The 24,908-nt window shown below is 44.9% G+C and overlaps 1 long non-coding RNA gene across 1 annotated transcript in view; it reads left to right on the top strand.

The window, feature by feature from the left end:
* Nucleotides 1–4,112: 4,112 nt before the first annotated feature.
* Nucleotides 4,113–24,908, top strand: part of LOC116471260 (uncharacterized) — a 35,323-nt gene continuing 14,527 nt past the window's right edge. Inside the window, exons 1-4 of the long non-coding RNA XR_004248770.1 lie at nt 4,113–4,235; nt 13,575–13,663; nt 19,029–19,113; nt 21,758–21,866. This is a non-coding gene — a long non-coding RNA (uncharacterized LOC116471260). The remainder of the gene's footprint in view (nt 4,236–13,574; nt 13,664–19,028; nt 19,114–21,757; nt 21,867–24,908) is intronic.

Genomic DNA, 24,908 nt, shown 5'->3' with positions numbered 1-24,908 from the left:
TCCCCACTCTGCTGTCTGGTGCCCCTTTGTGGCATCCCTGCAGCCAACATCCCTCTGCCCCTCCACCGCCCTCAGCTCACTGGTTCTCCCTAGTTTAGGGATGTTCTCCAAATGCCCTCCCTTTGACCCATCCGCAACTCTACCCTACTTTGAAAGGCAGCTCAAAACTCCTTGCCTCCAGGAAGTCCTCTTTGATTCTGAGCCCTTCATCTGCAGCCATGTTTGGGTACTGAATATGGCTTCCAGATCGTGCGACCCCAGGTGACAACCTCATAGAGCCTCACTCCCTTTATTTGTCCAATAATTGTAGCAACTCTCTCTCAGGGCTGTGGCAAGGAATTGTTGGTGTTTACAGTGCCTGGAATGCATGCAGTAGATATCTAATAATTGATCATTATCTTTATAATAATGTGTTCCCTACAGTGTTCACCAAGCAGGCCTGTGTGTATGTGTATGTGTGTGTGTGTACAGGTATGTGTGTGTGTGTGGGGATATATGTGTATATGTGTAGATATATGTATGTGTATATATATGTATATGTGTGTGTTGTATATATGTGTGTATGTATGTGTATATATGTGTGCGTGGATGTGTGTGTATGTGTACACCTGTGTATATATGTGTGTATGTAGATATGTGTGTATATATGCACATGTGTGTTTGTGTGTATGTGTAGATATGTGTATGTGTATGCACGTGTGTATATGTGTGTGCATGTGTGTATGTGTGTGTGGATATGTATGTGTGTATGTGTATATGTGTGTGTATGTATGTTTATATATGCGTGTGTGTGTGTGTGTGTGTGTGTGTGTGTATCTGTCCAAATCAAAAGATCAAAAGTCTTTGGTGAGTACCTACTGAGTGCAAGGTTTTTATGCTGGGAGGAGGCACCCAGACCATTGGCCGATGAGGCTCTGATGAGGATGGGGTTGGATGCTCATTACCCTAAAATAGAACTGGGCCCCCCTGGCCGCCGAGCTCCTCCTTGGGCTTAGAACTACCTGGGCAGGGAAGGATCTGTGCATCTCTCAGACCACAGGTTCGCTAAGGCGGGATGACTCCAGCCCCGATCCCACATTTCTAAGGCGCGCTTCCTTCTGCAGATAGGCTGCGCCATCTGGTGGCCACTTTTGGAGACGCAGCCTCAGGGTTCAGAGCTGCCTGGATCAGCCCATTCTCTGGGCTCATGGCACCATCTACTGGCTTTAATGCACAATCACGGTCCATTAGCTTCAGCCTCAGCATCACCTGAGGATGAGGTTCTTTAAAAAATTCTGGGACTCCATCTTAGAGCTACATAATCAGAATTTGGGAGAATGCATCCATAGAATTTATATTTTAAACAAGATTCCCATGCGATTCTTAACTCTGGAAAATTTTGAGAATCATGACCTTGCAAATACTTCTGCTGAAGTATTTGCACCTGCTCCTCACCTGTTTGGTAATAAAATCAGCATCCACTTTACGTCTCAGAAAGCTCATTTACTATTTGTTGGCACTACTTATCCTCTTAAGAGGGAGACGGGGCAGGCTGAGGTTCTTGTTTGCAATTTAAAGATGAGGAAATGGGGACCCAGAGAGTCACATGTACTCACCCAAGACCACACAGTGAGCCAGCAGATACCTTCCCTCCTCGCTCTTGGCACGTGGGGGGCAGAAAGAAGGAGCATTTGCCATCAGGAGGCCTGGGTTCCCCTAGCTGCACTTTGCAAGCAAGAGCTCTGCAAAAGTAAGATGGTGCCACTGGGGTGAGACTTGCTGGCCCCTGGGTCATATGATGCTCCTGTTTGTCTGTCTGTCGATTACTGTAGCTATCTGGCTTGCCCGTTCTTCATCCTGGTTGGGTTGAGGGTGGGGTTGGGCACTGACCTGTCAATCAGAAATAACGACATGGAAGGCTTCCAATCATAATAGCTTGCACTTGTCGACAATGTTACAATATTGTTAGGCCCTGTTCTAAGTACTTTACATATATTAGTTCATGTGATCCTTGTCACAGCCCCTGAGAATGCATTATTATTATGGTCATCTCTTTATGCATGAGGATACTAAGGCATAGAGAAGTTAAGAAACTCACTCAAGGTTACACAGAGAGTGAGTGTTGACCCAGGCAATCTGCTCTGGTGCCCACACTCTTAGGCTGGTGCCATCCAGTGCCCCTGGAGCAGGCAACATTTGGCTTCTGCACCCTCAGTGACATCAGTATTTTCTCTGGTCATCCTTGGCCAAAGCACCCTCCCTCTGGGGCTCTCTGTCTCTATATGTTTATCTGCCTGGTAAATGTTTATTAAGCCCTGTGCTGAGTGCTGGATATATAGCAGCAATTAACCACAGTCATTGCTCTTGTGGTGTTTGCATTCCAGTGGGGAGACAGGAAATACAGAGCAAACAGACTCGTAAACAAGGTAATTTTAGATGGCTGGGAGACCTGGGAGAGATGAGGTCAAGATTATCTGATGGGGGCAACTTGAGAATGGGTGGTCAGGGAAGGCCTCTTGGAGGCCCTTGTTAGGTCTGAGTCCTGAAGGAGGAAAATGAAGCAGCCACATGCAGAACAAGGGGAAGAGTGTTCCAGGTAGAGCAGATGGCAAGTGCAAAGGCCCTGGGGTGGGAACAAGCTTATTGTATTTGAGGAACAGGAAGAAGGCCACTGTGGCTGGAGCAGAGTGACAGGCACAATGAGCTTTTGTGGGTTTAGTTGGAGAACATGTGTCCCCACCTCCTTGGGAGTTGTCCCTCCTCCCCACTGAGGACAGTGTTGCTGGGAAGGTGGATTGGGTTACTGTCCTGCCCTCTTCAGAAGCCAAGACAGTTCTAAGCCTTCCTCCTACTACCCTGCCAGGGTGGGGCTGTGATCTAGGCTGAGCCAATGGGACACTCATATGATTTTTTTTTTTTTTTTGAGACAGAGTTTCACTCTTGTCGCCTAGGCTGGAGTGCAACGGCATGACCTCGACTCACTGCAACCTCTGCCTCCTGGGTTCAAGCAATTCTCTTGCCTCAGCTTCCCGAGTAGCTGGGATTACAGATGCCCACCACCAGGCTTGGTTAATTTTTATATTTTTGGTAGAGACGGGGTTTCACCATGTTGGCCAGGCTGGTCTCGAACTCCTGACCTCAGGTGATCCACACGAAAGTGCTGGGATGACAGGCGTGAGCCACCCTGCCCGGCCCACTCATATGACCTTGTGTGACATAGATATAGATGGAACAATGGCAGCCCAGGCACAGCAGCTGTGGGACCCTGAGGCCTGGTGTTCCCATCTTGATGTCTGCTCCAGTTGTCTGGCTCCCTTATCCTATTCTAACAAATCCCCCTTTGCTTATGTTGGCCAGAGTTTACTTCTGTGGCCTATACCCAAATGACCCTACTGATGCAGTGGAGGAATGAAGGGAGATGAAGTTGGGTCCAGATGCGCTAGGCCTGGTTGGCTAAGCCAAGGAATTGGGTTGTGTTCCAAGGAAAATGAGGTCCCTGGGGATTTTTCTGGCACTGCCCTTCTGAGATGCTGTGATTCTGTGTGGGTGGCTTCCCAACTACGGGCATGACCTTAATCCACCAGCCCCTGTCCGGAAGCTCTCCCCTGCCCACCCAGGCCCAGGTCCCCACCACATTCTACCACTAGTGCACAATTGCCCTCCTCAGGCACCCAGGCAAGGTGAGCTTGGGATTACTTGTCTATTTCCCATGCACCCCTCATAAGGTCTCTCTATGGCTCAGATAAACATCTCTAAGATTTTATCCCTACCACACACTCCACCAAATGAAAAGTAAAATAAAAAGGGAGGAGAAATAGACAATCAGAACGTCTTATATGTTGTGGGGCCCAGGAAGGGGGCTGAGGAGGGGTCAGGGAGCCAAGGTTCAGCCAGTGCCCCAAGTGCCTCCTGCCCTTGAATTCCGAAGCATCAGGAATCAGTCACGGTAACAATAGCCAGCTGGTGACCCCAATCCCTCTGCACAGCAACAAGCCCTGGCTCTTGTTTTTCTAAGAATCCAGTCAATCCTCTTTCCTGTAAGTTGCAACCCAGTCCTCCCCCCAGGCCGGGCTGAGGACAGAGCTTGTCTTCCCGATGGTGTCACCTGGAACTCGGGTTCCCCTGCTCCCTTTCTCTTCAAATAGGAAAATTGGCACAGCTTGACTTTCTTCCACTGCCCTCCCAGCCACAGCTCAGACACCTACAAACTCCCACCGCAGGCTGGAGTGCCCTGGAGCCCTACCTGTGATACCCAAGTCGGTTTCCAAATCCGGACCTTTCTGCATCTCCTGTTCCCACTCTCAGTGAACTCAGCTGGTTCCTGCCCTTCCTCCCCAGTGACCAGCCCTGAGGAATTGACAGCTAGGCCACAGCCTCCTCCTCCTCCAGCTTGACCCTAATTGGAATAAGTACCTCCATCATGGAATCCCAGAGGGACTTACGGTGGGGTTGTAGGCAGTGAGCCATGATTGCACTACTGCACTCCAGCCTGGGCAACAGAGTGAGACCTTCCAAGAGAGAAAGAGAGAAAGAGGGAAAGAGAGAGAGAGAGAGAACAGAAACAGAGGAAAGAAAGAAAGAAAGAAATGAAAGAAAGAAAGCAACGAAAGAAAGAAAGAAAGAAAAGAAAGCCAGTCATTTAAAGTTTACATTTAACAAGCGCTTACAATATGCCCAATATGCCAGGTGTTTTACAGGTATTGATTAATTGATTCAAAAGACATTTATTGAGGGGTGTAAAATGACTATCTCTATTTTATAGATGAAGAAACTGAGGCACACAGAGGTGAAATAGCTTGCACAAATGTTGCTTAGTTGGAAAGTAGATTAGTCATGGCAAAGCTAAGCTAGGCAGCCTGCCTTCTTTTTTTTTTTCCATGATGGAGTCTTGCTTTGTTGTCCAGTCTGGAGTGCAGTGGCGTGATCTTGGCTCACTGCAACCTCCGCCTCCCAGGTTCAAGCGATTCTCCTGCCTCAGCTTCCCAAGTGCTTTTTTTTTTTTTTTTTTTTTTTTTTTTTAGCAGAGACAGGGTTTTGCCATGTTGGCCAAACTGGTCTCAAACTCCTGACCTTGTGAGCCGCTCACCTCAGCCTCCCAGAGTGCTGGGATTACAGGTGTGAGCCACCGTGCCCGGCCCTCATAGTCTTAATAACTGAAAGACAACAGCTTCTAGAAGGATTTTGTAGCTCTCAGCATTGCCTGCCATGTCTGTATGGGGCAAGGCCTTCCCCGGGTAATTTCCTTTCCCATGACAGAAAAAGGGTGGGGCCCCTCTATCCTGGTGTTGTGTGATCAGCTCTCTGGCTGTGGGTGCAAAAAGGATGCACTGAGACCAGGTTTTGAAGGCATTGACAGACACATGGAGCTCTTGGAAGGCTCCTCAGCCTCGCCTGTCCTCTGGGGCGGTTCTCAGAGGTGGATGATGCCGCAGAAGCAGCAATGCTGCAGGTTCTCACTTGGAACTTTCCATTCCAGGCCAGGCCTGGAGGAGCAGCCATCCCAGGCAGGAATTGCTGGAAAGGCTGCAATCCTTAGAGAGATCTGGAAATGAGGCTATCTTAGTGAGGCAGCAGTTGGGAGCAAGAAACAGAAGCCCCCTAAGACTAACTAAGGAGAAGGGAATCGGAGTATGATTACAAGAACCCTGGGAGGCCAGCTGGGGGTCTTGAAAATCACGGGCTCAGGCTGCTCTCAGCTCTTTCTCCCTGTGGTCTCTCTCTGTTTCCCAGACTCCCCTCTCTGCAGTCGCCCTGGGCAGCTCACTCTCCCTGTCCCCTGACCCCTCACGGTGGCCCCACGTGGTCTCTCGGTCCACTCAGCTGTCCTTCTAGGTCCCTGTGGAGAATCCCTGAGATAGGAATATAGAAGGTGTGGGGGCCAGAGGGGGTGCAGAAGGTGAGGCACCATTTCATCCGTAACAGCCATGACCAGAAATGCTAGTAAATGCTTTTTGAGGCTTGTTTCATCGTGAGATTCTGCTTCAGAGGCCAGTTGGCCATTTTTCAGCCCTGGCCTCTTTGGCTGCCGGAAATAAGACCCCGCTCTAACAAAGAGAGGTTCTTTTTTCTTCTTTTACAATTCCACATCGTTCCAAGGGTGATATTCAGTAAGCCCACCTCAGATGGTGTCTGAGAGTGTTAGATTCTGCTCATCTGATGCTGAGAATGGTGTCTGAAACAGTCAGTGCTGAGTAGCTGTTGTGAGCAGGAGCGGATGGCTTCCTGGGTATCCCAGTGAAATCAGCCTGGGGGCTGCAGGGTGCTTTTCGGAAGGGCCACTCCCCAGGGGAGTGAGGATTGTGGGGATCCCAGTCAGTCCTGCCTCCCTGAATTCAGCCAGCTGCTTTTCTGAGCTCCCAAACAAGGCCATTTTTTCAGCATCTATTACGTTGGTGCAAAAGTAAATGTGGTTTTGCATTACTCTCAATGGTAAAACCGCAATTACCTTTGCACCAACCTAATAGGGTTCCAAGACCTTGGGTGTCACAGGCCCAGACAAATGAAGCTGAGGGCCAAGGGTGAGAGGAGATGGCTGGATTGGAGACTGGTGCATGAACTGGGCATAGGCACTGCAGGAGGGAAGCTGGGTGGGGCCTGGGCGAGCTGTTTTCGGGGATTCTGAGGCTGCAAGGGAGTCCGTGGTTGGAAAACCCCCAAGAAAAGGACAGACTGGTGTCAGGGTGTGAAATGTCCTTAGACCTCTTCTCTGCCCCACCCCAGTGACCTAGAACTCAGCTAGTTTTGACGCTTGTTGAACCAGAAATGCTGTTGACTGAGTCTCTGAACCCTCTATTTGTTTGTAGGGGGAGGGAGGGAGTCACATAGAGCTGCTTTTTTTTTTTTTTTGAGACAGAGTCTCGCTGTATTGCCAGGCTGGAGTGCAGTGGCGTGATCTCGGCTCACTGCAACCTCTGCTTCCCAGGTTCCAGCGATTCTCCTGCCTCAGCCTCTTGAGTAGCTGGGATTGCAGGTGTGTGCCACCACACCCAGCTAATTTTTGTTGCTTTAGTAGAGACAGGGGTTCACCATGTTGGCCAGACTGGTCTCAAACTCTTGGCCTCAAGTGATCCATCTGCCTTGACCTCCCAAAGTGCTGGGATTGCAGGTGTGAGCCACGGTGCCTGGCCTGAGCTGCTTTTTAAAACATGAATTAGTTGCTATATCAGTTAGCTGTTGCTGCCTAACAAACCACTCCAAAGCATAATGGTTTCATACAACATTTTTTAAAAATTAGTCAACAGGCTGGCTGGGTGGTTCTGCTGATCCAGGCTTAGCTGATCTGGGCTGGGCTCTCTTTCATCTGCAGAGCTGATGGGTCAGCTGAGCTGGGCGGGTCTAGGCAACCCATGGGATGGTGTGGCTCTTCTCCATGTGGGCTCTGGTCCCCAGCAGTGCAGCCTGGGCTTGTCTTCACGGTGGAGGTGGATTCCAAGGCAGAGGATGGAAATGTGCAAGGCCACTTGAAGCCTAGGCTCAGAACAGACACAACTTTGCTTCTGACACACTCAGTGAGTCAAAGCAGATTCAATGGGTGGGGAAATAGACTCTAACTTGCAATGGAAGAGGGTACAAAGTCACTTATAAAAAAGTTTAAAGAGGCGGAAGATTGGGGCTATTTTTGCAATGAATTTACCAAGTCACTAATATTTCTAGCCTTCCTGAGCAAATTCCCAGTATCCACAGTAAACTGGAACAAAATAGGAACCACCCTTTTAGGATGGTTGCTGTTAGGATGTGCTGTTTCTGTTTCTTTTTTTTTTGAGATGGAGTTTCACTTTTTTTGCCTAGGCTGGAGTATAATGTCGCTATCTTGGCTCACCGCAACTTCCGCCTCCCGGGTTCAAGCAATTCTCCTGCCTCAGCCTCCTGAGTAGCTGAGATCATATGCATGTGCCACCACGACTGGCTAATTTTATATTTTTAGTAGAGGCAGGGTTTCTCCATGTTGGTCAGGCTGCTCTCGAACTCCTGACCTCAGGTGATCTGCCCGCCTTGGCCTCCCAAAGTACTGGGATTACAGGCCTGAACCCAATCTCACTAGGTCTGTCATTCATATCTCTTACCTACTTGGCCCTGTAGGCAAGTGAGTTGACCATCTCGCCCTCCAATACAACCAACTCATGCTCATGAACTGGCTCCCCGTTGTCTACAGGAGAAAACTAAGCTTCTTAGCTTGGCAGTAAAGGCTTTTTGCCATGGACTATTCCAGGCTTACCTCCTGCCTCTGCCTTTTGTCCCTCTCCTCAGCTCTCTCTTACACCCTAAGTCCTTGTCACACCTTTGCAAACACAAGGCCCCTTTTCTTTATGTTCTTCTGAACCTGTCTACTTTGCAACCTGTTCCTTCTGCCAGGAATACTCTTTCTGTGCCTGGAGAAACTTTCTTCTCCTTCAGGCTGTGGCTCGATGTTGTGCCTACAAAGTGTCACTTTATCCTTTTGGGCTTCCCTTGATGCCATCCTCCACATCTTGACCCAGCACAATTGACTCCTCCTTCCCCAGCTCTGTCTTTGAGAGTGTTATAAACACAGCCCTCTCACTCCACTTGATGTGGCTGTAGATGTGCCAGACTGCCCCAAAGTGTGTGTTTTTGCCAACACACCTGCATTCACGTCTTGCCTCCACCACTCATAAACTCAGTTACCCTGGGCAGGTTAGTTGATGATTTCTTCTAGCCTCAGTTTCCCCATCTGTGAAATAAGTTTACAATATATCTACCTTTGGGTGTTGTTATGAGAGGCTCAACTGAGGTAGCAGATAGAATATACTTAGTATGGTGCCTAGAACATAGCAGACATTCAATAAATATTTGTTGTATGAATAAATAGCCCAGGCCCAAGTCCTTTGCAGCCTCAGCACCTCCCAGCCTTCACGAGACCCTCTCTGGTTTTTTTTGGGCAATAGTATTTCTATTCTTCAATCCATGTCAACTTCTTAATCGCTTTGTGGGGACCGGAGTAGGGGGCGCAAAACATGCCCACAAAGTACTTGAAATTATTGCTATTCAGGAATCAAAAGACAAAGATTAGTTGCCTGTCTCTGTCTCACAAACAAATTAATGGAGTGGCAGCTTTTGGTGCAAAATATGGTTCTTGCCAAAAGGATTATATGTATTAAATCCCGCTAGAATATGCTGTGATTGTATGTGTGCGTGTGTGTGTAAAGCAAAGCTGCAATAATCATACATTTACAACTAATAAATTGGGTCCTTTAATTCCTCTGCAATAAGCCTTTGAAATATAATCTGTCATTTCAGACTTACAGAACATGACTTTTCATAATTATAATTCTCCAGCACACATTACTACTTATAATTAAATTCACTTTTAGGAAATATGGAGCTTTTTTGTGGATTATCTGTTCATACGATGTCATGATGGTAAAATTAATGTATAATCTGTTGAATACATTTGGTTGGTTTTTGGATAAAAAACACACATTCTGCTATTGATCAAAAGCTGGAAAGACAGATGAGCTGAACAAAATATATACTACTTCTCAGCAACTGGCTCAAACAAAGCCAAAGCAAACCCAGGCATATCTTTCCCATCCCTGCCTCCTAAATAGGGCATCTAGGGCAATGGGAAAAAAAGCGTTTGAGTTATTTGAAAGGACACAAATGTTAAATTATGGCCAAATTGTCTGCTGGAGATGACACAGTGTCATAAATTTTGAACAGCAGTTGAGTAAAGGTCTCTTGCTGGATGGATGATCAGAAAACAGACCCCAAAAGCCTCCAAACCAGCGACCGTGTGCAGGAGACATATACGGATTCATGAGCTAAGACACAAAGGAAAAGATAAGCAGATAAGGAAAATGAAAACCCTGAGAAATAGGCACACAGAAAGTGGGCATTCGTGGTCTAACAGCACCATCTTAAGCTTTTTTTTTTTTTTTTTTTTTTTGAGGCAGAGTCTAGTACTGGGAGTGCGTGCAGTGGTGCAATCTTGGCTCACTGCAACCTCTGCCTCCCGGGTTCAAGTGATTCTCCTGACTCAGCCTCCCAAGTAGCTGGATTACAGGTGGGCGCCACCATGCCTGGCTAATTTTTGTATTTTTGGTAGAGACAGGGTTTCACAACGTTGTCCAGGCTGGTTTGAACTCTTGACCTCAGGTGATCCACCCACCTCGGCCTCCCAAAGTGCTGGGATAACAGGCGTGAGCCACCATGCCTGGCCCATCTTAAGCTTTTTATCAAAAAAGCTACATTGCATTTTTACAACTCTGGACAAAAATGTTTTATCCAGCTCAAGGTCAAGGCTGGCCAAAGCCATGAATTGGTGTGTTCCCTACTTATATCTCAAGAGAAGTAAATGCTTCCTGAAGACTGGATTTGAAGAATGATGAGGAAATCTCTCCCTACCAGTGGAAATGTCCTTCCAGGTTGATTCTTTTTCCTAAGGCCCAGGAAGAAGGCCTCTGTTTCAAGGATAAGGTTTTCCTGAGAGTGGCAACTTGAATGAGAAGTCAAATATTTAGCATGAGCCTGACAACGTGTGTGACTTTGACAGAGGTGTAAGACAGAGGGCACCTCTGCACTTGGGACAATGAGTTTGAGCAAGAGGACTAGGTGAATTGCTGTTGATACAGGGGTGGCTTCCAGGAGCAAAAGGCAGGGAAAAGGTTAGAGAAGGGTCTATATGTGTGTGTGTGTGTGACAGCATGTGTCTGTATGTGTGTCTTTATGTGCCCGTGTATACACGTGTTTGTGTGCATGTGTTTATGTATACATGTATCTATGTGTATGTGGCCTGTACATATGTGTGTCTGAGTGTGTAAGCATGTATCTCTAGGGGTGTGTCTATGTGTCTGTCTGTGTATGTCTGTCTGTGTATGCGTGCCTGTGTCTTAGTCCATTTGGGCTGCCATAACAACATTTCATATACTGGGTTACTTAAAATAACAGAATTTATTGCTCACAGTTCTGGAGGCTGGGAAGTCCAAGATCATGGCACCAGCAGATTCAGTGTCTGGCGGGGGATCCCTTTCTGGTTAACAGACAATGACTTCCAGCTATGTCCTTATGTAGTTGAAGAGGCAAGAGGTCTCTCTCTGGCCTCTTTTATGAGGGCACTGATTCCATTCACAAGAGCTCCTACCTCATGACCCAGTCACTGCCCAAAGGCCTTGCCTCCTAACACCATCACCTTGGGAGTTAAGATTTCAACATGGGAATTTTGGGGAATACAGACATTTAGACTATAGCAGTCCATGCACATGTGTATGTTTCCATTCTGAGTGTGTAAGTGTGTGAGTGTCCCTGTGTGAATGTGTGTGTCTGGTATCTGCGTGTTTATGTGTGAATGTGAGTGTCTGAGTGTGAATGTGTGTTTCTGTCTGGTATCTGAGTGTTTATGTGTAAGTGTGTGTGTCTGCATGTGAGTGTGTCTGTCTGGGAACTGAGTACCTCTGTGTGAGTGTCTATGTGTGACTGTGTGTGCCTGTCTGGTATCTGGATGTGTGTGTGTATGTGTGTGTGTGTGTGTGTGTGTGTGCATGGTGTGTATGAAGACAGTGAGAGGGAGAAGAGAGGAACAGGCCTTAGGCAAGTTTCTTCTCCTTTCTTGTTCCTGAGTTCTCCATCAATGAAACGATTCTTTCCCCAGTGAGTCAGTTAATCTACCAACGTTGCCCTGCTATGTGCCATCTCTGTGCAAGGTACCAGGGATGCAGAAATGGGAGTCAAGGGGCGCTGCCCTCACAAGCTATCTATGACATCAGTGGTGGATGATTGTGGCTGGCATCTTCCCAGGGACCTCACATCAACATCAAGAAGGGCCACCACCTGTGAGGCAGGGCGTACCTTTCCCCACGTTATTAAAAGTACATGCCCCGCCCCCCCCCGTAATCCCAGCACTTTGGGAGGCCAAGGTAGGTGGATCACAAAGTCAGGAGATCGAGACCATCCTCGCTAACACAGTGAAACCCCGTCTCTACTAAAAAAATACAAAAAATTAGCCAGGCTTGGTGGCGGGGGCCTGTAGTCCCAGCTACTCAGGAGGCTGAGGCAGGAGAATGGCGTGAACCCGGGAGGCGGAGTTTGCTGTGAGCCAAGATCGCGCCACTGCACTCCAGCCTGGGCGACAGAGCAAGACTATGTCTCAAAAAAAAATAAAATAAAATAAAGTACGTATGTGCCCCCACCATGCATAAGGACAGGGTTAGGACTGCCAGGGGACAGAGGAGGAAGTCCCTCACTTGGCAATAGCTCTCTGGCTGTAGCCCAGGCAGTCACTACTCTCTGAGGTGGTGATAGATGCCACTTTCCTAGGCTCTCCATTGTTAAAGACTCGAAATGCTGCAATGTCAGCAATTATGGAGGCATTTCTTGTGGCTATGGTCCAGGCAGGGCACAGGGAGGAAGTCATGGGCAGATTCAAGCAGGAGAGCCTATTAAGACAAGCTCTCTAAACAGAGGTGATGTCAGCACAAAGATCAGCATTGGCCTTGGGCCTGAGATGAGATCAAGGACTGAGCAGAAATCACCGCTGTGCCAACTTAAAGTCTCATAAATGTTTCTCTGGTTTGTGCTATGGAAAAGGAGAAGCCTAAAGATGGAAAGGGTTTCGCTCAAGGTCACACACAACTGAGAGGCCAAGACAGGTCTAAGGACACTGACTTTTAAAATTTTTAGTTTTCTATTATTTTTTAGAGACATCTCATTTGTCACCTAGGCTGGAGTGCAGTGGCGCCATCATAGCTCACTGCAGCCTTTATCTCCTGGGTTCAAGCAATCCTCCCTCCTCAGCCTCCCATGTAGCTGGGGCTACAGACATGCACCACCATACACAGCTGACTTTTTTATTTTTATTTTTATTTTTGTTGAGACAAGGTCTTGCTGTGTTGCTCAGATTGGTCTCAAACTCCTGGCCTCAAGCAATCTTCCCACCTCAGCCTCCCAAAGTGCTGGAATTACAGGCATGAGCCATGGGGCCCAGCCAGCATTGACTTTTAATCCCTGGCCTGTAAAAGTATGCACACAATATTATTTAAAACCTATACCTGCCTGTCTCCCTTTCCAAAGTCAAGAATAGGACCAGGATAAGGCTGGAGATGAGATTGAATTTGGGGTTGGACTCATTCTCATTTCTATCTCATTATCTTACACCTGAAGGCACTAATAAATATTCAGTAGATAAATAGATGCAGAGATGGACATATAAATAGATGAATAGGTGAATGAACAAATGAATAGATGGGTGGATGAATGCATGGATGGATGAATGAATGGATGGATGGATAGATGAGTGAATGGATGGATGGATGGATAGATGAGTGAATGGGTGGATGGATAAATGAATGGATGGATGGATGAATAAATAAATGTATAGATACATGAATGTATATATGGATGGGTAAAGAGATGGATGGAGGGATGGATGAATGGATATTAAAATTAAGAAAAGCGACAAAGCTGAGGCCTAACAGCCCCCTCCCAGGATTGAAGGCCAGAGTTTGTCCACATACATTTTGTGTGTGTATAATAGAGTTGACCCTCACAAGAGTTCCAAATAATTAGTAGCCAGTACAAAATCAGGAGATTTCACATTTAAAAATGCAGATTTATGGCTTTTATTCTTTTTTTTTTTTTTTAAGAGACAGGGTTATGCTACATTGCTTAGACTGACCTCAACCTCCTGGGCTCAATCTTCCTGCCTCAACTTCCCAAGTAGGTAGAATTACAGGTGAGTGCTACCACAGCTGGCTCTGACTTTTCTTGAAAAAAAAAAAATCAAAAGACATAGTAACACCAGGTTTGCACTCCACATGAAAACAATCTTGAAGCTGAATAGCAGCTGCTCCTTTTGAAGGGAGAATGATTTCTGGTTCACCACAGTCCCTACCATTTCCTACTATCCCCACACCTCCCCAGTATCCTCAGCTACATCACTTGGTCAGCCCCATAGGTATCTGCATTATCAATTCTTAACTTAAAGAAAATCTTTTGTCACTCTTGTTCCCCTCAGTTTGCTGACGCTGCACCAGCCAGTCTGAGGCTGGTATTTTCTTACTTTGCCCTAATCTTCCCCTTCATCCGGCATTCTGCAGTTCTGGGTTGTACACCCAGGCGATGTTAACCAATGCCTTAACTTAAGATGCAGAGAAGACTCTGCAGCCCACCTCACTCCAGTCTCCCATGGGAATGGTAAAAGGTCTAGGCAGCTGGGTGTGGTGGCTCACGCCTATAATCCCAGCACTTTGGGAGGCCAAGGTGGGAGGATCACCTGAGGTCAGGAGTTTGAGACCAGCCTGGCCAACATGGCGAAACCCCATCTCTACTAAATATACAAAATAAATAAATAAATAATAAAAAAAATTAGCCAGGTGTGGTGGCAGGTGTCTGTAATCCCAGCTTCTCGGGAGGCTGAGGCAAGAGAATTGCTTGAACCTGGGAGTCGGAGGTTGCAGTGAGCCAAGACTACACCACTGCACTCCAGCCTGAGTGACAGAGTGGGACTCTGTCTCAAAAACAACAACAACGACAAAAACACAACAACAAAAAAACCACAAAGTCTAGGTAAGGGCTCCCTCATGGCAGAAAAGAAAGGTAGTTTGGGTACTTGTGTTGAGTGGGCACGCAGGCAGACTTGAGAAAAAGGATGAGCCGGCCATCCAGAAGCTAAAAAGGAATGATTTCGGAAAGTGTCCCTTATGCACTTTTGTATTTCATTGACATTTTAATTAAGACTGGAGCACTCTTTGGGGAGCTCTGCTCTGAAGTTGAAATCACTTTAATATGCTGCCCTAGCATAAAGTTAGAGATGAATGGAAGCCTGGGGTTCTCATATGTTTCATGGTACTTAGCAATTCTTTTTCACAATGCATTATGATGTTAAGATGGTTTATGAGTTTCTGTTGGTTAAGTGCAGCCATATCAAATTATAATTTTGCTCAGGGGATTTTGCTCTAAGAAGATTAAAGAGCACTCAGGCCTCCCCTGGTGGGAGGCAGGTCCAAAGATCACCTCAAGCTCCAGGCAGGCCCCAGTAGTTAAAACTGTTGCTGTAGAGCAATGAGGTGAGCTCTGGTTGAGGGGTGGTTGAGTGTCATGGCTGCAGGGTCACAACCTCAAGTTTAGCAGCACGTTCTGGAAGCTGTCCTAGCTGGAGGTGAGTCGACGTGTACTAGGAATTGCATTTCACATAAGACCCTCCTCAACTTTCATGTGACAAATTTTTGCTTATAGAGCAATGCACTTTCATATCCTGTTGCGGTATTTAAATTTTTTTTCTCTTGGTGGCTGAAACCTAAACACAATCAGAGGTGCATAATGTGAAGTATTCCCACCATGTTTTTTATTTATAACATCAGTTGGATGTAGCTCTTTGGTTGGTGTGTACTTACTGCCCTTGTTCTTCATCAAAGTAGTTTTATCTATATCATCTAAACTTTGTGCAAAATGGCTCCCACAAGCATTGTGAATGGTATTATCAGTTTGAAATCATTATATAACCTTCCAGCAATGAAATAAGTAAAGAACACTGAAATAACAGCTGCTTTTAAGGTTTGGGAACTTCAAAAACTAGGGTAAAGAAGGCTCATTTAATACATCTTTTAATAAATATTTGCAATAAGTGGGTACTCATCTGGAAAACATATAAAGTTGGATCCCTACCTCACAACTTATACAAAAATAAATTCCAGATGAATCAATGTTTTCATACATACAATAAAACATAAAAGAATTGAAGAAAATACAGAGAAAATTTAAAATAATCTCAGAATTGGTAAGATTTTTCAAAATATGACTGAATCATCAGAAACCATAAAAGAAAACATTGATCAATTTGCCTACAAGAAAATCTTTATAAGGCTGCATAACAAAAAAGCAAACATTAAAGTAAAGCAAAATACATGTGGAAAATTATTTGCAGCTCCCATTTTACAATAACAAATTTTCTGAATGCATAAAGAATTTCTATAAATCAATAAGAAAAAGTCAAATGACTGAACAGAAAAATGTGCTGAGAATATGAGCAAGCCACTCAAGGAAAATGAAATTCAGTTGATCATTGAACAACACAGATTTGAACTGCACAGGTCCACTTACACGAAGAATTTTTTTGAAAAATTTACATAAAGGCCAGGCGCGGGTGGCTCATGCCTGTAATCCCAGCACTTTCAGAGGCCGACGTGGGCAGATCACCTGAGGTTAGGAGTTCGAGACCAGCCTGGCCAACATGATGAAACCCCTTATCTACTAAAAATACAAAAATTAGCCAGGCATGATGGCGGGTGCCTGTAATCCCAGCTACTTTGGAGGCTGAGGCAAGAGAATCGCTTGAACCCCAGAGGCAGAAGTTGCAGTGAACTGAGATCACACCACCGCACTTCAGCCTGGGTGACAGAGCAAGACTCCATCTCAAAATTAAAAAAAAAAAAAAAAAGTTACATGAAGTGTGCCTGCCTTTTAAGACACTTCCACTTAATGAATAGTAAATATATTTTATTTTCTTAATGATTTTCTTTTCTCTAGCTTACATTATAGCAAGATTGTACTATATGATACATATAACGTACAAAATATGTGTCAGCTGTTAATGTTATTGGTAAGGTCCACAGTAGGCTATTTGTAGTTAAGTTTTGGGGGAGATCAAAGTTACACACAGATTTTTGACTGTGATAGGAGTTGGCAATCCAACCCCCATGTTGTTCATGGGTCAATTGTACTATTTTTCATTGGCCACGTTGGCAAATATCACAAAGTTTGACAGTATATTCTTTTGAAAAGGTTCTGGAGAAATAAGCAGACTCAATAGTACATGCTTCACTTTCTCTAGATAGACTCGCGAGAAACAAGTCTTTGTCTCTAAGGGGTGAAACTGGGTGGCTGGTATGTGAAAGAGACTTTGTAACTTAAAATTTTCCACCACATGTATGTATTACCTTCTAAAATAGAATATTATGTATAAATATATATAGAGATATAAATGTAGATGAGATAGGTATACAATATTGCTGGCTTGATTCTTGAACTTATTTTTCCATTGGTGTTTGCCAATATAGGCTTTAGCCCAAGAACAAACATTTATGGAATCAATTATACTTTAATTAAAAAGGACTGTTCTCTCTCCTTTCTCTTCTACCCTGCAAACCCTTCAAAACCTCAAGGTTAAGAGAACTAACACATAGTAGGAACTCAGGAACTCAGTAAATGTTGTCAAGTGAATGAATGCACCTGACTTGACCTGAAGTGGGGGCCAGGAAAAACCACTTTCTTCCCACTTTTTTCAGGTTAGGACTTGAACACCCATGCTTCCTGACTTCAAAAAGAGAGAAATTGGGTAGAATCAAATGACAGGTCACCTAGGCCAGAGGATGACAGGAGGAAATGGTTAGGTCTAGCTGTACAACTTTAGACATGTTACTTAAACTCTGTCTGAATCTCTGTTTCCTGGTCAGTAAAATGGAGATACTAATTACCTTCTAGGGGATCTTTCTTTCTTTCTTTCTTTCTTTCTTTCTTTCTTTCTTTCTTTCTTTCTTTCTTTCTTTCTTTCTCTCTTTCTTTCTTTCTCTCTTTCTTTTTCCTTTCTTTCTTTTTCTTTCTTTCTTTCCTTTTTTTCTTTTCACTTCTTTTCTGTTCTTTCTTTTTTTTTTTTTTTGAGACATGGATGCCCTGTTGCCCAAGTTGGGGTGCAATGGTGCAATCACGGCTCATTGCAGCTTCCAGCTCCTGGGCTCAAATGATCCTCCCACCTTAGCCTCCCAAGTAGCTGGGACTATAGATGTGCACCACCACGCCAGGCTAATTATTTTTATTTTTAGTAGAGACAAGGTCTTGGCTATGCTTCCCAGGTTGGTTTTGAACTCCTAGCCTCAAGTGATCCTCCTACCTTGGCCTCCCGAAGTGCTGAGATTACAGGCATGAGTCACCACTCCAGGCCTGTATTTCTAATAGTATGAGTGTGTGTGGATGCTTATGTGCATGCATGCATACACATGTACATTTAGTAAAACGTTTCTAAACTAGGACTCCAGTTCTATCCCAGATCTCCCAGGAAAACCTGGGAAACCTTAGCTAAATGTTTTTTGGGGAGTGCTCGGCTTTCTTTTCTGTGGTTGGAGATGATTCCCTTCTAATCTCACTACAGTGTTATTTTTTTGCTTTTGTTTTTTGTTTTTTAAAAATCAAATGAGGTGAATGAGAAACCAGTCTGCAAACTGGAAAGAGCTATGCACATTAAAAATTACGAGAGTTTTATGCCTTTTGCTGAATTCAGGCTCTGGCTCTTATTAAAAATGCCGACTCCGTTGGTCCTTCTGCTTGGCCATTCATATTCACTCTGCTTAATCATTTGCACCTCAAGGTAAATTAACAGATTAGGCCAAGGAGAGTGTGGAAGAGAATAATTCGTAGTATGAGAAATAATAATTACAACAATAATAACGGCGACATTTATTGGGTGCTAACTCTGCGCTGGACTCAGTAGAGACCTCTCCAGAGATGAGGGATATATAAGAGAAGAAAAGATAAATTGTGGTTACTCTGGCACAAGCTTGCTAATAGAGTGCTGTGATCTTTTTGCTCATGAGGGTTATGTGCGTGTGTGTGTGTGCACGCATGCGCGTGTGTGCACGCTCATGGGGGTGTGTGCTTGTTAGCATATTGGTTTTCCTCATCTCTTCCCCCTCAGGGGGTGAGGAGACATGGGAAATGGGGGAAGGCCTCCGAGCAGGCTCCACTTATTACATGTAGTACAATGCAGGGATTTCCAAACTGTGAGAGATCGGGGTCACAGCCTTGGCTTTGCCAGTGAACATGCTGTGTGACTTTGGCCAAATTTCACCTCCTCCTTTAGTTTCATTGCCTGCTCTGCTGAAATGAAAGGGTTTCCTGAGTCACGCTGGTAATAGACACCTACGGTTTTGCCCCCACCCAGACCTCCATTCGGTTTCTCTGGCTCTGAACTCTGGGTAGAATGGGCCAGAAGGAACCTATCCTTAGTTCCAGGCAGGCAGGGAACCTTGACTGCTGTGGTGATTGGCTCCAGGATGGGCAAGGGACCCCTTCAGAGCCCTAGAGATAACCTATGGCTTTTGTTCTAGGGACAGAACAGATGCTGTTTCCCAGCGGACCAATCCCAGAAATACGTGGAGCTGGAGCTTCTGGCAGCCTTTTTGCTACAACGAGGTAAGTATCTGTGTGAGTAAGGAACCAACACAGCCAAACGTGGAGCAGAGAGATAGAAACTGAGTCCAGGGGCCATTGTTGGAGCGCCTGGATCCAGGTGATCCTGAACAGACACCTCTGTACTTTTCTCTCCTATAACCTAATAAACTTGATTGCTGTTCCTGTTCTTCGTTTAAGCCTATGTGGCTTGGGATTCTGTCACTCGCAGCTGTGTGGTGACCTTATGCAGTGTTTATGGGGTTTACACAATGGTTGTCATGGCCTTTTCAGTTCAGGAATCCCAAAGCTTTATGGCTCCTATGATTCTCCCAGGAGTGAGTGGGACTGGCTGCAGGAAACTGGGTCACAAGGCCTCAGCCACAATCGCCTTGACTCTGCTAATGTGGTGGGGGATTGGCCTGGTCCCCACAAGGAGAGAAAGTGTTGAGTCCCATGTCTCACCACTCTTTGTGAGTATAATTATTTTGATGCCAAAGTATTAATGGGCTTGGCTGTGACATGTTTTCCCAGACCCCTCTTGGAGATGTCATGTTATAAATGGTTATCTCATTGTATAATATTTTTAAATTTGAAAATTTAAATACTGAAATACCACTGGCCCCAATGGTTTCAAGTAATGGCTTGCAGACTTGTAGTGATCTCTACTCAAAACTTAGAAGCTTTCACATAAAATTCCACATTCCTGGTTTCCCTGAAGAGGGAGAAGGCCTGGCATTGCTACATAGCACCACTGGGATACACACCAGGGGTGATAAGTGCCTGACACTGAGCTGCCCCCACTCCCTTGGATGGGGCCCGCCTTCTGCATCCTGATCTGGGTCTCCACTGCTGTGCATGCACAGCCCCCGTATCAGTCAAGAGTAAGGAAGACTTAGACAATCCTCCTTCAACACCAGTGCCCAGGGAGTTTCCAAAAGTGCAGTCACCCCGGGATACCTCTCTCCTGCACATTGCTTGTGATCCCTAGCTGTGAATACTAACAGGAGTTTTATGCTTCTATGCTCTGTACCAAATGCAGTGTGCACCAGCTCATATCATTCCCATGACAGTCCTGGGTGAGGGTCATTCCATCCCTTTCCACATAAAAAGTCTGAGGGTCAAACACACCGTATATCTTTTTTTTTTCTTCTTTTTTGAAATAGGCTCTTGCTTTGTCACCTAGACTAGAGTGCAGTGGCACGATCACAGCTCACTGCAACCTCGACCTCCTGGGCTCAAGCGATTCTCCCAGATCAGTCTCCCAGGTAGCTGGGACTACAGCTATGTGCCACTATGCCTGCCTTCTTTTTGTTTGTGGAGACAGAGTCTCACTATGTTGCTCAGGCTGGTCTCAAACTCCATGCAATCCTCCCACCTTGGCCTCTCAAAGTGCTGGGATTACAGTCACGAGCCACCACGCCCGGTGCCCACACCATGCATCTTGAGCCACCATGCCTGGCACCCACAGCATGCATCTTACCCAAGGCCACATCCCTAGGGAGAGCTGGGACCAGAGAAGACCCCCTGCCCTGCGAGCTCATTTTGACCTTTGTGTCTGGGGCAATCAGCAGAGGTGACTGTACCATGGCACCCCACACCCAGTCCAGTTTTGAGAGGAAGGAGGTGGAGGCGAGTAGGTAGACATAGTAAAATAAATATCATGGAAGCCAAATTTAGAGGACATGGAGAATGTCGAAGTGAGAAGCTGGCAGGTCATTTGGTCCAATGCTCTTGTTTTCTTCATGGGGCAAAGGGGAGAAGGTGACAGTTTCAAGGACACACAGTGGCACTGGAAACAGAGAAGGGTCATTACAGTGGTTGTAATGGTCATTACACTAGACCAGATTCTGAGACCTAACGTGAACCCTGGGCTTCCCCATTTAGCACCGCTTTCCCCTGAAAGCTTCATTCACTTGCCTACCCAGGGCAAGGGGAACTCCTGGCCATCTGCCTGGGGGCCTTTGTTCTCTCTTCTTGCTCCTCCAGAATAACTTCCCCTTGGGTAATTTTCCCATTACACTGTTCCTCTTTGGACTTTCAGAAATAAAAACCCAGCCCCCCAGGTGTGCAGTCACACTTGCGCCCTGAGGAGTGTTAAAATTCAGCTTGAGAGGCACTTAGTGTCACAGAAGCCTAGATAAAGAAACAAGACTTCAGGCAGGAAGAAATAATAAAAAAGAGGCAGGACTTCAAGTGTCCTGTGAAACACAGCATTCAGCCTCCGGCACACACATCCGCGGGAGGTGGCTCAACTTCTTCAGAAAGTGGTGAATTTTGTGTGAGCACAGATGCATTTTGTTTTCCTATGAGGAATCAATGATTAAATCATCAGAAAGCTAAAAACCAGGCTGCCTGAATATTCCCCCATGTGTTCCCTGTGTCTCCCCTGCACCTTCTGCTCAGGAGGTACAGGCTTTATCTCCAAAGCTTTAGTTTAAATGTCCAACACATCTTATTAATAAAGTAATAAGCTGTTGTTTATTATATGTCATGATGGGGAATATGACTATTTAATATAAACCTGACATTTAAATTCCACTTAGTTCTGAGACGTGGACGATATCAAGGCGTAACTCTTTACCCTGGAGTAAAAACTCCCTGGGTCTGCATTTTAAAGCATTGAAGTTTTCAAAGTAATCAGGTTCCTTTTTCTTTTTTTTTCCAGGGGAACCAAATTGTGAAGACATCTGTTCTGTTATTAATTTCACATACATCTTAAGCTCCTCAAGGCCAGAAATGAGGCTTCATTCACGTCGAATTAATGAAACATGATTGTAAGTCCCTTGCTTGGAAATGCTGTCACACAGTTCTGAGCTGCTTATAAGCACTGAGTAATCTCCGAAACTGCCAGGGGAAGGCCACTTGAAATCTGCCCTCCCCTCCCCCTGCCACCCGAAAACAATATCTGAATATATCACAACACTAACTATATCCTGAAAGATTAATAGCAGATAAAAATTTCTGGGAAATGAATCAGACTTTCTCAGTAAAGGATACAGAGATCTCAGGCAAAAGCAGATTGCATAGTGGAAGAGCTCTTTGGGATACAGTTTAATAACTGTGCCCCAGGCTGCCCCAGAATACACCCAAAAGGACGATGGTGGGCCGGGAAGGGGGTGGGGAGTCTTGGAATTTCTTGCAGAGATCTCTTTTGAGGGTGTGTATGAAAATGTACTGGAGGTGACACAGATGTGAAACTGGAACCTTGATCTGCAAAAGCATGATGTATGTGTCAGGTTGTGTGGGAGAATGTGTGTGCATATGGAAGCCGTGTGTGAATGCATGCAGGAATGTGTATGAGTCTACTAACACGTGGGTGAGTATGTGTATATTAGTGTGTGTGTTCGTGCACATATGAGTGGGAAAATGTTGTGTTGTGAGTTTGTGTTGGTGACTGTGTATGAGGGTATGTGTGTATGAATATGGGTGAGTTTGCATGTGTGAAAATGTCTGTGTTGCGAGTTTTTATTGGTGAGTGTGTATGAGGGTATGTGTGTATAAATATGGGTGAGTTTGCATGTGTGAAAATGTGTGTTGTGAGTTTGTGTTGGTGAGTGTATATGAAGGTATGTGTGTATGAACATGGATGAGTTTGCATGTGTGAAAATATGTGTGTTTTGAGTTTTCATTGGTGAGTGGGCATGAGGGTATATGTGTATGAATATGGGTGAGTTTGTGTGTGAAAATAATTTTGTGTGTCTGTGGATGCATATGAAGGTGTGTGTGTGTGTGTGTGTGTGGTGAGTGTATGCATTGACATGCACAGACCTCTCAGGACAGACAGGAATCAGTCAGTCCGGGATGGATCTTAAATAGCAGCTCAGCACAATACCGTGCCCATCTGAGCTAGTCTTGAAAGGAGCTTGCTCTTGAAGTTTTGGGTTTGGGGGGCTTGATTTTTTTTGTCAAATAACTGAAAATGCCAGCAGAAAGATTGTCTGGAGGGAGGCATGAGATGGGGAGCCTGAGATTTCTTAATCAAACTTTCAAGTGTTATTTTTGGTCTTCTGCTGAGCTGGGACCAAAAAAGAATCTGCATATGATATTTACATCTCAAATCTTCAGAGCCTCGTTAGCTTTGATAGTTATTTATTTATTTATTTATTTGCAAAAAGGAATTTAAATCAAACAGAGAGGCACAAAAGCAAAACCTTTGAATGTAGTGCAAAATTAATTAAAACAGGCAGCCGAAGGGTAGAGTGAAATACAATGGAATCCAGAAAAAAAAAAAAAAGACAATGAAACTAATTAGACTCTGATGGGAAGATCCTTCCTCGTTTGGTGATCATCCATTGGTAATTAATAAGTCACAAATATTGATGTTTGAAGAAAAGTGCCAGAATTTTAACCCCTGTTTTTCCAGAAGTTTTAAAAAAATTTCTTTAGATTCTGATCTTCTAAACAATCAGTCAAATTATTGGATGTTGTATTTTACAGTCATGTGTTGGTGACGGATGGGGATGTGTTCTAAGAAATGCATCATGAGGCTATTTCATCATTGTGCCAACCTCATAGAGTGTACTTACAGCACCTAGATGGTATAAGCTATATGGAATAGCCTTTTGCTCCTAGGCTACAAATCTGTGTAGCATGTACCACACTGAATACTGTAGGCAATTGTAACACTGTGGTAAGCATTTGCATATGTAAATATAGAAAAGGTACAGTAAAATTATGGTATAAAAAGTAGAAAATGGTACACCTGTATAGGGCACTTACTGTGAATGGAGCTTGCAGCACTGGAATTTGTTCTGGGTGAGTCAGTGAGTGAGTGGTGAGTGAACGTGAAGGCCTAGGACATTACTGTATACTACTAGAAACTTTATAAACACTGTACACTTAGGCCATGCTAAATTTATAAAAAATAAAGTAATTGCACTACAATGTTACAATGGCACTACAATGTTACAATGACTACCGTGTCACTAGGTGGTATGAATTTTTCATCTCCATTATAATCTTATGGGACCACTGTCATATATGCAGCCTGTCATTGACTGAAACGTCATTACACAGAGCATGACAGTATTGTGTTCTGGGGGAAACAGACTAGCATATACCAGCAACTGGTTAGCTCTCAACACCTGTCCTCAAAATAATGTACAGGTGGATCGAATTCAACTGTCAGCGGATAAAGATATATCTAATACAGGGGATGTTGGACTCCAGCAGTTAGCATTAACCCAGTGGTGGAACCAATTTGTATATATGAATAGATACAATCCCAGCTACATTTTTGCCCCTGTATATTTTGAGGCTTTGTTGTATGATCCATGCTTTGTAGATCTGTGAAAAACATTTCCAGGCATCCAGTTGAAAAACTCTTGACCAACAGTATAAAAACAACTTTTAGCTTTGCCTAAGCATGAGGCAGAATCAAAGGGGTCTGGCTTCCTTGTTGGAAGTTCTTTTGAATGAAGTGATCAGTTGGTATTTATGCTTTTTGTCCTTCTGTATTATGTAACAGCACAAATGCACAACTGCCCCAGTGGGACAGTCTAATGCATAGCCAGCCTGTCACACAGTTTTAAAGTTGGATGCATGTGTCTTTGGCATGTCCCAGGTCTCCTTTTAACTTCTTTCAGAATCTCTTTTTCACCACCCTCCAGCCCAGCGCTTGAGATTCTCAGGATGACCCTGGGTCATTTCTAGCTTAAAGAGAGTGGGCTTTGAGAAATACCTTGATAAGTGTGAGTTCAATTTTTAAAGATGGCTAAAACGCTAATGGTGAAATTTCAGGCTTTGTGGCAGTTGGATGAAAGGAATGTTTTTGAGCAAAAGATCTTTCCAACGATCCCTCAAACCTACAATGCATA

Source organism: Hylobates moloch, unplaced genomic scaffold (assembly GCF_009828535.3).
Source record: "Hylobates moloch isolate HMO894 unplaced genomic scaffold, HMol_V3 SCAFFOLD_6, whole genome shotgun sequence".
NCBI classification, from domain to species: Eukaryota; Metazoa; Chordata; class Mammalia; order Primates; family Hylobatidae; genus Hylobates; species Hylobates moloch.
The sequence above is the reverse complement of the archived record's forward strand: the minus strand, read 5'-3'. Positions and strand labels throughout refer to the sequence as shown.